The 12,560-nt window shown below is 27.9% G+C and overlaps 1 long non-coding RNA gene across 1 annotated transcript; it reads right to left on the reverse strand.

The window, feature by feature from the left end:
* Positions 1–3,829: 3,829 nt before the first annotated feature.
* On the reverse strand, positions 3,830–4,645 carry LOC111632964. The gene is made up of 5 exons (XR_002757973.1): positions 4,580–4,645; positions 4,406–4,503; positions 4,311–4,334; positions 4,214–4,235; positions 3,830–4,089 (listed from the first exon to the last, which is right to left on the reverse strand). It is a non-coding gene; the product is annotated as an uncharacterized LOC111632964 (long non-coding RNA).
* Positions 4,646–12,560: the final 7,915 nt, after the last annotated feature.

The following is a 12,560-nucleotide window of genomic DNA, read 5'->3' on the forward strand; positions in this document are numbered from 1 at the left end:
CATATTTTCTAATATATGTTCTTTATTGTATATTATGTTCTATTTCGTAACGAACTCAACATTATCTTCCTTTACATATGTAGACTAATGGACATTAGTCTTTTCAAAAATAATAATGGAGCCAAAGTTAAGAATTAAAGTACTAAAGATAAATTTATAATTCACTTAATGTAAATAATATAAGTGAAAATAATGAATATTTAGAATACTTTTTGAGAAGTTTTCAATGTCTATTGTAAACCATAGTTCATATAGGCCTAATTTATACAAAAGTAATACACACACATAAGTTCATTTGCTAACGTGTTAAGTAAATAATTAGTAATACTGTACTTATATTAAACTTTCAAATATTTGTTTTTAAAATTTTTATTCCAAAAAAAAATTTAAAGCCGGATTGCAAAGAAGAAATATCGATGATGAGATCAATCAGACCCAGCATAGACTTCGAAGAGTAAAACGTAGACAGAGTAACTGTAATGGACGTCAGAGTGGTGGCAGACCAAGTCAACAAACTTATACTCTTCAGATTCCTGTCGTTACTCTCAGTCAGCCTCTCTCTCTTCCGGTATGTAGAATATTTTTTTATCACTTAAAGATATATTCAAGTTTTTTAAAAGAAATTTTATAAATATTTGCAAATCTTAATCTTTTTAATTTTTTAGTCAGAACGTTGTTTTCCATTTACCACTCATTCTCTATAAATAGGCCAGAACGGATGCTGATCAGACTTACCACTATAAGCATGCGACCGATCATTAATACATGATCCTAACTACATTTAATGCATTAACTTCTCCTGTAGGCAAATTAATCAGTCATAGATATCAATGTAGAATCTTATTAACCCCTTTCAAACTTTCATTGACCCCTAGGGGTTCGATACCGACCCTACTGAAAAACTCTGATTTATGCATTAGACATAAAATGTCTAATGCATAAGTCATTTGAATCATTAATCTTAAAATGATTAATGATTCAAAATTAACTTTCATAGAATTATAAAATTTCAATTTTTAAAATTAATCTATGTTAATCCCGTTTTTGAATTCGAAATTAGCGTTATTTATATAGTTATTTATCGTCTTAATTAATAATTTATTGTAAACAGATTCTAAACAAATATTTATTTTTCAGTCATCTTCCTGTTCTCATCCTCCTCCTCCTCCTCCTCCTCCGCCTCCGCCCCCTCCACCGCCGCCTCCGCCTCCACCTCCACCTCCTCCACCTCCGCCTCCACCACCTTCAAAAGAAATCCATGTCTTCGTTCAACCGGTAATTGAAGAGCCTCCTCCTATTCCGCTTCCACCCATACCTCCTCCTCCTCCCGTTGAAGAAACATGTCCCGAAGATATCGTTATAATAGTGGATGAAGGAGTAGACATAGAAGAGATTGTCAGAATGGTCGACAATATGGCGAGTGCAGCGGACGATGAATCATATTTTAGACGATTAGCATCAAGTTTCGATGGACAAGAATATATGTAAAATAAAAATACAAATAAAATTGTATTTTCGCTATGCATCCGTCATTGTTCAATTTATTATTTTTTAATATTGTATTAATAATTCATAAAATCATTTTTGGTAAAATTTGTTTTGAATTACAGCTGAAGAAACAAAAATACTTATTTTTAAATTAAATCAAGATGAATGCTACTTTAAATAAATACACACGACATTGCAACATTCATTAAATAGTTTATGAAATATTTCATATTAATGATTGTGCGATAAATGCGTAATATATAAAAAGATAACTATAGTATAAAAGTATTTAGCAATTTAAAATTGGAAAATGATTGAGGACATGATTATATGAATTAATTATAAAGCATTGATTAAAACAATAAAAAAGTATGCCAAATATAGTTATACATACGACACGTTGTGATTTATATACGAGCATATGTGTGATACATATGACGATGTTGTAAGTTAAGTAACTTACGCCATGTTTTATATACAGGATGTCCCAATACCGTGACACAAATCAAGCCCACCATTGAGGAATAAATAAAACCATTAAACACTGGTGGTCATTGGTTCGTGCCTGATCAATGAGATGGCCACCATTCAGTGTTCTAGGTTTTCTTCATATGTCTAACACCTAAACATGATCCAGTTTTCACATAGGAAGTCCTGCTAGAAGTTACCCCATTGGCAAATCACCGATGTGTTCAGTTGCCTTACTCCGTCAATCCACTAACACAAATCTTAAGGCTGACATTTTAATGTTTTGTGAATAAAGTTACATTTTACCTTTGTATGTATGGAAACTTTGGGACACCCTGTAGAGTAAAATCTGTGTATAAAAAGAAATTATTTTTTTCCGTTTAGGCAGGTTTCCGTTTTAGACAGGTTTTACTGTGTAAATAATAATACTTTTAGGTATTACAAAAATTATTAACAAAGACACATCATTTGTTCTTAAATTAATACATTACATTTGTGAAAAGCATTGCAGTGTTTAGCAATGCCTTCCGGTTTTAAAGAATAAAAATCTGTTGATAATTTTTGTAATACCTAAAAGTATTGTTATATATATGAAAATAATGACGAAAAATTTGTTATTTTTAAATAAACCATTTTATTTTCTATTTCTAACAATTTCAAAGGTGCAAGTTAGTTTAACATAATTTTGTTGTACAGAATTTTTATCTTAATTAAAAATTATACCAATAATTATTTTTCCCAGATAAATTTACAGAAATTTTATACGTATATTTAATAAAAAATACAATTTCATTAANCTTATTTTTAAATTAAATCAAGATGAATGCTACTTTAAATAAATACACACGACATTGCAACATTCATTAAATAGTTTATGAAATATTTCATATTAATGATTGTGCGATAAATGCGTAATATATAAAAAGATAACTATAGTATAAAAGTATTTAGCAATTTAAAATTGGAAAATGATTGAGGACATAATTATATGAATTAATTATAAAGCATTGATTAAAACAATAAAAAAGTATGCCAAATATAGTTATACATACGACACGTTGTGATTTATATACGAGCATATGTGTGATACATATGACGATGTTGTAAGTTAAGTAACTTACGCCATGTTTTATATACAGGATGTCCCAATACCGTGACACAAATCAAGCCCACCATTGAGGAATAAATAAAACCATTAAACACTGGTGGTCATTGGTTCGTGCCTGATCAATGAGATGGCCACCATTCAGTGTTCTAGGTTTTCTTCATATGTCTAACACCTAAACATGATCCAGTTTTCACATAGGAAGTCCTGCTAGAAGTTACCCCATTGGCAAATCACCGATGTGTTCAGTTGCCTTACTCCGTCAATCCACTAACACAAATCTTAAGGCTGACATTTTAATGTTTTGTGAATAAAGTTACATTTTACCTTTGTATGTATGGAAACTTTGGGACACCCTGTAGAGTAAAATCTGTGTATAAAAAGAAATTATTTTTTTCCGTTTAGGCAGGTTTCCGTTTTAGACAGGTTTTACTGTGTAAATAATAATACTTTTAGGTATTACAAAAATTATTAACAAAGACACATCATTTGTTCTTAAATTAATACATTACATTTGTGAAAAGCATTGCAGTGTTTAGCAATGCCTTCCGGTTTTAAAGAATAAAAATCTGTTGATAATTTTTGTAATACCTAAAAGTATTGTTATATATATGAAAATAATGACGAAAAATTTGTTATTTTTAAATAAACCATTTTATTTTCTATTTCTAACAATTTCAAAGGTGCAAGTTAGTTTAACATAATTTTGTTGTACAGAATTTTTATCTTAATTAAAAATTATACCAATAATTATTTTTCCCAGATAAATTTACAGAAATTTTATACGTATATTTAATAAAAAATACAATTTCATTAATCATATTTTATTATCTAAATTTAAATATTAAATAAATTAAAACTTGTTAGTTATAATTTATTATAATATCCATGACTAAAATGACTAAATATTCAAAAGTGAGAAAAATACAAAAAAAATTCAGTGCAGAATTGATATGAATATTTGTGATAATTTAAATTATTTAAAATTTTAGTACAAGGGACTTCATGTTGTGATCTTTTAATCTATCCTATAAAATTAAATTAAATAATCAATTTAAATATATTGAAAATATGTTAATGCTTTTCGGGTAAAAATTTTAAAAAATAATTATTTTAAAACACTTAAGTACGAATGAATTAAACTGTACTTACAGAAACTATGGCCCAAAACAACCTGAAAGTAAATATCAAATATCCGTGTTTAATTCATCTGCTAGGGATATTCAAAAACGTTTAAAATAACATTTACCTTATCCACATCGTCTCTCATATCCTAAAAATAAAAATTTAAATTATTTTCATTTTTAATTTGTAAAATATATAGGCCTATATTTTAATACTTACTCCCAAAAATGTATTAATATCTCTTTGTTTTCTTTGGGAATGTTTTTTATGATGTTTTTTCTTGTGACTTAACGGACATTCCTTGACTTCTGCTGCGTCTAAAACAGAAAATTTATACATATATATAATATATAGCTCTTTCAAAAAAGGCACGTTTAAAACGATTTTACGTACCGAAGGACAGAATAATAGCAAAAAATATAAGCAAAAGAAAAACTTTCATCTTAAACAATGAAAAAACCGAGCAAGGAATCTTATTATATATAGAATATTTAAAAATGATGATTCATTTTCTACAATTACTTGGTACAAGTTATCTATAAATATGTATGAATGTTACACGTATTCTTTTACTATTTCTACTGTAATGTTTGTTTCAATACCATAAATTTGTAAACAAAATTTTACTTCTAACTATTTAAAATATTTATATATAATTAAATTATATTTTAATATATTTTTTATTGAAACAATTATTATTTAAATTGTGCTACCAACATTAGTGTAGGCCTTGTACCGAATATATAATTTAAAATTCTATATTTTATCATAACGGTCATTTATATTTTCTTTCACTGTTTTTATCTTAAGTATTTTTTTATTGATTTAATTTTTTTTTGATATTTTCATCACCCAATTGAAGCTTCAGATATATCCTAAGGCCGCTCAGTTAAGGCGTGTCACCACTGGCGCGTTATAGCTTCGTAGGGCCCAGGAAAATTAAAATTCTATATTTTATCATAACGGTCATTTATATTTTCTTTCACTGTTTTTATCTTAAGTATTTTTTTTATTGATTTAATTTTTTTTTGATATTTTCATCACCCAATTGAAGCTTCAGATATATCCTAAGGCCGCTCAGTTAAGGCGTGTCACCACTGGCGCGTTATAGCTTCGTAGGGCCCAGGAAAATTTAAATTAGGAGGCCTCATGTACAGTATAGACTTCAGACATTCTTCGAGGAAATTTGCTTGAGAAGATATTTTCTTATTCACTCGCAACTGTTTTTCTCTGGGACCAGTAGCTTAAACTTACGCCATTGTTTAAGAGCATTTAACTGTTGTTTCGTATATAATTTAAACAAACCTTTCAGCATTTGTTAATTATAAATTATTTAGCCTACTTCCGGCCAAAACCAATGCACACGGTGGGAGTTTCATCGTGAGTCCCTTCTATTTAAAAATAATTTTAAAAGAATATAAAATAAAACAGTATACTGTATATTTGTTTTGCACCCGTCCAATTCCTCTGTAGTTTACTATATTGTATTACTATATATTGTAAAAATTAATAAAGTAAGTTATGAAAAAATAATGTGTTTTTATTAAATCCTGTACACATGCCATGAAAATTAGTATTCAACGAACGACTCCACTCATCGAAGTAAAAGAATGATTGATAAACGTTTTGAAATAGCTGGTTAATTTTAGAATAAAGATGAATATTAGTTAATTATGCAATCAGTCATTATAATGAATGAAACTGCGATTCGGAAACAAAAACGTATGTTTATCACGTTAAATAAAGCACTATATATAGTATTAACAAAGTCCCTTTAAATGCAAACATTTTCTCCAGTTAACAAGCCTATAATTTAAAAAAAATAATGTATATATATATATGTTTATAACTACGTTATTATAATTGTAATTATTAATTTAACATTAAAAGTCATCATCATTTCTACTATTTTTATTGAATTCGACTCCTTAAAAATTCGGTAAGAATAATATCTGTAAAAAATTGGCGACTCAGAGATTAACTAAGATTAATGATGCTCGAAAACAAATAAAATTATATATTTTCATTTTAATTACTAGCGTTTAAAGATATATGTGTAATTAATTTATACAGCATACAACCAAAACACGCAATTTATCTTTTATGTAATGGGAATTATATGTAGTTAGTTTTAAAAAATTGTACAGGTATTTAGGAACGGATTTATGTACCATATAAGCTAAAAAATCTGCAGTTTTAGCGCTTCATTGCACGAGATTTCAGCTTATAATCTCACTTTTATTTATAGGTTATTATCATTTGGTGTAAGGAAAGATCTGATATATAAGTTACATTTTTGTACATAAGGAAGTAAATAAAAGTTATAAAAGAGTTAAAAATTGAAAAAAATGTTTAAAAATATCACTTCTATTATATATATATGTATACTATATGATTAGAAAAGTTATTTCTATATAGGCCTATTATGTATAGAAATTTATATAGACTACTGTATTTATTTCTTCAAAACACTTTAATATGATAATTTTGACTATTAGTTAACATTACAAAGTGTCGATTATGTTATTGTTTTTTTCATTTTATTTTATACAACAACACTTTTTACAAACATTTCCAATTTTTTTACTATCTATTACAATAACTATGCGTTAAATTTAGCGACAGGTATTAATTCGTAGTTATTAATAAGTCATAGTAATGAACTAAACGTTTACTTCAATTTGTAACAGTACTTTAAAAAATTTGCTAAATAAAATTTCATACTTTCGTGTAATTTACTCAAAACTTGTATTCTTATTTCGTAACTCTCCTGTTATTTTATAGATCTTTCTTAGATTTTAATGACTTGCGTTATTTTATGAAATAATTCTATTATTGTTTATTTCCTTTTATTTAATAATGAAACCATGTTTTATGGTAGGCTATTCGTATTGGCATTAGCATCCTTTTATTAGTCTAACTTAATTAGAAATACATCTTTAATTATTTGTTTCCACGTTTAATTAAAAGTTTGAGTAGTCAATTTTGGATATTTTTAGTTTAATTACTTCGTTCTCTGTTCCAATTATTTCCGATTCTTATTTATCTTTCTGTTTGTTTCCTTTTCTCTCCCTTATCGTTTTCAGTAAACGTTCTTATTGAAGAATACTAAATATAATAGTTAAAATTATTCATCCTTATTATGCTATTCTCCCCTATTAATTTAAAAAGGAACAGACGGTTAATACCTTTTTTTTAAATACAACAGATATTCAGAAATATCAGATTATTTATTTAAAAAAGGTTTGTTTTAGAAGTTATAATCTGACTTAGTAACTAACTAAAATTTAATATTTAAGAATTTTCTGTAGCTAAATACATGTATTTTGTGAATTTTCTGGAAAAAAACATCGTAATAAATTGAAACATATTTTTATTTATTTAATAGTAACTTGCATATAATAACTATTTTCAACAGAAAATGTATGCCAACAACTAATAACAGACTAATGGCCTAATATGGCATAGAATAGTAGGCCTATGCTTTATTTTTAATCTCAAATTATTTTATATAGATGTTTAACGAGTTATTTTCAATAATTTATGCTAATAAATATTTGAATTTTTAAAATATTTTCACTAATATGATTTTATTATGATCACAGATTATAAAAAATTAATCACAATTGCAAAGTTATTTCATTTTGAAATTCTAACAGATAAACATGAAAATTAAGCATTACCAGTAATTTACAACAGTGATAAATAGCAATTTACTTTTTTTCATGAAAATATTATAATTGCTATATAACTATAAGAAAACAATGAAAAGATGATGATGTTATATTAATATAAACATGAATATTATTATAAAAATGAATCGTAATTGTTTATTATGTAAATAAATAAAAGAGTAAACTCTATCTACATACAAAATAGATTAATCTAACATAGAATTATTTTTTAAAGCAATATTTAATAAAATATAAAACGTAAAATAATCTAGTTTTAATCACTCAAGAAATAAACTAGAATTGATAAATGTATAGTTTAGTTGTAATAAATATAACTATTAATTAAAATAGTTTTTGTTAACAGTATAGAGTCATTTGATAAAATTATAAGGTTATTTTTTGTTTTAAAAATAATGGAAATTAAGTAAAAATGTAAAAAATGCCACATTCTGTATGTAAACAAAGAACCTTTCTTGATTAAAAATGAGAATAATTATGCTTTTTATAATATATATTACAAAACAAATATATGATTCATATTTATTTTTTGCAGCGATTTCCTAATTAATTAGATATTAGAATAAATGATGTCTTATTTATATTAGAAGAGCAAATACGAAGAAATAGTCTTGTTGGTTTGTATTTGCTAATATTTGGCTAACGACAAATCAATAATGAAATCGGATTATATTTTATTAATATTGCAATGTTTAACTAGAAAAATATCAAAAATAAGGTGGTTTATAATTATTCTTCTTCAGTATAGGTAAATCTAATTCACTGATATCATTTCATTTTCCCCTATAAGTAATTAAATAAAATTATTTCTCTTATCCCATATCTATAACTTAAATAATACAGTAGTCTCTTGTTATATCGATCATTCAGATATATCACGCTTTTTTGTCTTCCACATATAAAAACACTTTAGCCAAGTAATTTTTAAATTTCTACTATCAAGGAACTGTTATCTGATTCTAATCATTAACCTTGAAACTAGCATTGTATGAAATATAACCCACAAAAAAAATATGGAGATCGAAAACAGACAAAACTCGTTATAGGTATAGGCTATCACTTATAGCGCGTCATCTGATATATCGCTCGTTTGGTTTGTCTCCAGATATACGGGATATAAGGAAGGAGTTATTGTATTACAACTCTCTCTTCCCTCTTTTCCTCTTTCTTCTCTTTCTTCTCTCTTTCCTCTGTTTTCCTCTCTCGCCTCTCTCTCTTCTCCATTTTCTCTTTTTCTCCCCTCTCTCCCTCTCTCTCTCTTTCTCTCCGTTTTTGCGTCAAACAACCTTTTTATTTTTCATTTAAATTAAGTAAAATATGTTTCTGCAATCTACAACATAGATTGATCCATGAAGTTTTCTCTAAGCTTAATTACTAAATATTTTCGTCCTTCCATTTACAATTAGTTTTAAAAATTTTGTTTTCTCTATTCAGAGACATAACAAGTATGGCAATTTACACAAATCAACTTTTGTACGTAAGTTAGTTTACTTGACAATAAACACATAGAGGCATAAACATGCTATTCGACAATGCATATACTTTACATTTCAAAATCTCTGCTTTAGCACTACATACTAGACATACTAGCTTAAAGGGGATGAAGACCAGGGCCACTCGTAGGTATTGCCTGGTTTGAAATGGATTGAGAGGGAAAGGATTAATTAAGGGAAGAGACGAAGGGGAAAAGTAAAGTGAGATAGGAAAGGGGATGAAAGTGGGAGTTACATGTTTAGCACTACAGCGGCTAATTTAAAGCGAGTCTTTTAGCAACGCAGCTGCATTAGATACTTTCAGCATTAGCGTAAATTTACTTAAAAAATTGAAGGCACTTCATTTAAAAGATAGTCTATATTTTTGNGTACTGAGGGTGTTACATAAGGAAACTGCAAACGGTGCAACAGGAGGATATGACTTGGAGTTACAGTACGAAAATGACGTGAAACTAGTCTCAACAATCAGATGTTACATTCAGTTGTGAATAAAGGGGATGTAGGATTTAAGATCACGGCAGCACGTTCTTTGCTGTTACAAAGTATTAAAATAGAACAATCTATATACATTATTTACAAAAGACAAAGGCACCAGTCTTAGATATATGAATATCGACAAAATAAAACTAACAAGAGAAAAATTAAAATTCTTCAGCCAAGCGATAGCAGCAAAAGATGCACCATTGACAAATTGTTGGGGGTTTATAGATGGAACGGCACTTCCTATTTGTCGACCAATAACACATCAAAGGGTGGTATTCAGTGGCCATAAACGTATACATTGTTTGAAATTTCAATCAGTGGTTACACCCGATGGTATGATTGCTAATTTATTTGGACCATTAGAAGGAAGACGTCATGACAGTGGAATGTTAAGAGAATCTAATTTGTTAGAGTAGTTGGCTGCGATTCTTTGTTCTGAGAACGGAACACAATTTGTTTTATATGGAGATTCTGGTTATCCTTTGCGTCAACACCTCATTACACCATTCCGAGGTGCTACCTTAACACCCGAGCAACAAGTATTTAATTCTAGGATGAGTTCAGTAAGAGAGTGTGTGGAATGGGTATTTGGGAAAATAATTCAAATATTTGCTTTTCTAGATTTTAAAAAAAATTTGAAATTGTTTCTTCAGCCTGTCGGTAAACTGTATATTGTTGGTGCACTACTTACAAATTGTCACACTTGCTTATATGGTAGTGCAACATCAGATTATTTTAATTGTTTACCCCCCAAATTGGACAAATACTTAGAATGTAATCAATAAATAATAAATAAATAAATAATTTTTTTCAATTTTACAAAAATTTTTTATAAACATTTTTTATTCAAAGTTTTCATAAGTAATTCTAAAAACAATCTTCTTTCCTCGCCATCCTGCTCAATTTTGCTTCTCTCTCTCTTCTCTCTAAACCAAATTTTTCTTTTTCAAACTCGAATTTTTCTTGTTCCAGTTTCAGTTGTTCTTTTTTTAAATTTAATTCTTCTTGTTTCAAATGATTCTGTTGCTCTTGCTTGTTTTGTAACTATGAGACAACAAGGTTTTCCTTTTTTTTTTCTTTTTTGTGACAATTGTATCTTCATCTAAAAATAATTAAAAATGTATAATTATTACATAATTCTTGTAATAATTATATCACAAAGAGTTTTTATATTTACCAGATGGAAACTCGGGAGATGATGCTCTTAAAGATGTCATCGCTGCATCCCTGACTCGCTGCCCAGCAATGGCTTGTGGTTGTGATTTCTCAGATGTTATCTGGGCTTCATATTTTAACTTTTATTTCTTGTAGAAGTTGATTACGTTCTGTAAATTCCTCTTCTGTTCCAGATCTTCGCAAACTAGCTTGATCATTCTGAAAAGAAAAATATGATAAGCTATTTTATGAACACAGCTATAAAAATGTTATCAACACTTTACATCACTTGCTAAAAAATTGAATAATTAAAAAATTTCTGGATTAAAATCGTCTGTTTCTTCACAATGTTATTCGTAAATGTTTAAATAATTGTTATCTTAATAAAATAGGTCATAATTTTAACCCCAAACAGAAAAAAATGAAGAAGTTTAACCGATCTTCTACTCGCCATTCTACACGAAGCGAACGCCGTTATCGACAGCCTAGAATTGCCAGATGGCGGCGCATGGACCGTCCGCCATATACGTTTTGCGCTGATACGTGTACCGCAATCTCTCTATTTTATACTTCTAAAAATAGGGTTGGTTCTGCAGTCTGTAACCGAAGTATAAGAACACCATAAATTTTTTTTTTTTAATTTATTTTGAAACTATTACTGGAAATATTAAAATAATTATAAAAAATAATTATCAGGTTTTTTTACATTTCGTAAAGCAGCATACATTTTTTTCCACAAATATCCATTTTTTTATGTATTCAACATATATCATGTTTAACATCCAGGAATGAGAGAGAAGTTTTGAACCTTATAAATAAAAAAAGATGTTAAGAAGGCAAGCTGCTGCTGAAATACCAATAGATGTATCTCATGCAACTCTTTGCAGAACTTTAAAAAACTATGACAATGTAAAATATTTAAAAATGAAATTTTTAAATATTTTACTGCCATACACATATATCATGGAATTTAAATTGGGCTAAAGACAAGATGGGATGGACTGAAGAATGGAAAGAAATAATGTTTAGTGATGAGAAGTTTAATTTATATGGCCCTGAAGGGGTTTCATATTATTGGCATGATTTAAGAAGAGAAAGCAGAGTTACAATATGCCATGGGTCTATAATGATTTGGGGTAGTTTTGGAGGTAAATGGGAAGGAAAAACTAATTTAGTATTTGCTGACAAAAATATTATTACATTTGGTGCATTAATTGGAGGACATAAATGGTAGTTTCAACAAGATAATGCTACCATTCATGTCTCAATGTCAACAAAAAATTTGTTTAAAAAAGAAAATATTGATGTAATATTAACTGGCCTTCATGTTGTCCAGATTTAGATCCCATTGAAAATTTATGGGGGATTTTAGCAGCCATTGTTTATCAAAACGGGAAACAATGTGTATCTGTAAATCAATTAAGAATGAACAATTAAAAAAGTAACAAACTCTATGCTAACAGAATTTTTCAAGTAATTGTAGCCAAAGGGGGCGAAACCAAATATTAAAAGTGTTTAAAATATATTTAAAATTTATTTTTATATAATTTT

This window comes from Centruroides sculpturatus, unplaced genomic scaffold, assembly GCF_000671375.1.
Source record: "Centruroides sculpturatus isolate CEXI.00-Female unplaced genomic scaffold, Cexi_2.0 scaffold814, whole genome shotgun sequence".
NCBI lineage: Eukaryota > Metazoa > Arthropoda > Arachnida > Scorpiones > Buthidae > Centruroides > Centruroides sculpturatus.